This window comes from Dendrobates tinctorius, unplaced genomic scaffold, assembly GCF_039654945.1.
Source record: "Dendrobates tinctorius isolate UK_male_01 unplaced genomic scaffold, ASM3965494v1 ptg000011l, whole genome shotgun sequence".
In the NCBI taxonomy this organism is placed as follows: domain Eukaryota; kingdom Metazoa; phylum Chordata; class Amphibia; order Anura; family Dendrobatidae; genus Dendrobates; species Dendrobates tinctorius.
In genome coordinates this window covers 123,097,501-123,099,138 of record NW_027361679.1, presented here as the reverse complement: position 1 = coordinate 123,099,138, position 1,638 = coordinate 123,097,501, and positions in this window count along the sequence as shown.

The following is a 1,638-nucleotide window of genomic DNA, read 5'->3' as shown; positions in this document are numbered from 1 at the left end:
ATAAAAATATATATATATATATTTTTATATATATATTTTTATATATATATATATATATATTTTTATATATATATATATATATATATATATATTTTTATATATATATATATAAATATTTTTATATATATATATATATATATATTTTTATATATATATATATATATATATTTTTATATATATATATATATTTTTATATATATATATATTTTTATATATATATATATATATATTTTTATATATATATATATATATATATATATATATATATTTTTATATATATATATATTTTTTTATATATATATATATATATATTTTTATATATATATATATATTTTTATATATATATATATATTTTTATATATATATATATATTTTTATATATATATATATATTTTTATATATATGTATATATTTATATATATATATATATATATTTTTATATATATGTATATATTTTTATATATATATATATATATATATATATATATTTTTATATATATATATTTTTATATATATATATATATATATATATATATATATTTTTATATATATATATATATATTTTTATATATATATATATATATTTTTATATATATATATATATTTTTATATATATGTATATATTTTTATATATATGTATATATTTTTATATATATGTATATATTTTTATATATATGTATATATTTTTATATATATGTATATATTTTTATATATATATATATATATATATATATATATATATATATATATATTTTTATATATATATATATATTTATATATATATATATATATTTTTATATATATATATATATTTTTATATATATATATATATATTTTTATATATATATATATATATATATATATATTTTTATATATATATATATATATATATATTTTTATATATATATATATATATATATATATTTATATATATATATATATATATATATATATTTATATATATATATATATATATATATATATATATATATATACAGTGCCTACAAGTAGTATTCAACCCCCTGCAGATTTAGCAGGTTTACACATTCGGAATTAACTTGGCATTGTGACATTTGGACTGTAGATCAGCCTGGAAGTGTGAAATGCACTGCAGCAAAAAAGAATGTTATTTCTTTGTTTAATTTTTTTTTAAATTGTGAAAAGTTTATTCAGAGGGTCGTTTATTATTCAACCCCTCAAACCACCAGAATTCTGTTTGGTTCCCCTAAAGTATTAAGAAGTATTTCAGGCACAAAGAACAATGAGCTTCACATGTTTGGATTAATTATCTCTTTTTCCAGCCTTTTCTGACTATTTAAGACCCTCCCCAAACTTGTGAACAGCACTCCTACATGGTCAACATGGGAAAGACAAAGTAGCATTCCAAGGCCATCAGAGACAAGATCGTGGAGGGTCACAAGGCTGGCAAGGGGTACAAAACCCTTTCCAAGGAGTTGGGCCTACCTGTCTCCACTGTTAGGAGCATCATCCGGAAGTGGAAGGCTTATGGAACTACTGTTAGCCTTCCACGGCCTGGACAGCCTTTGAAAGTTTCCTCCCGTGCCGAGGCCAGGCTTGTCCGAAGAGTCAAGGCTAACCCAAGGACAACAAGGAAGGAGCTCCGGGAAGATCTCATGG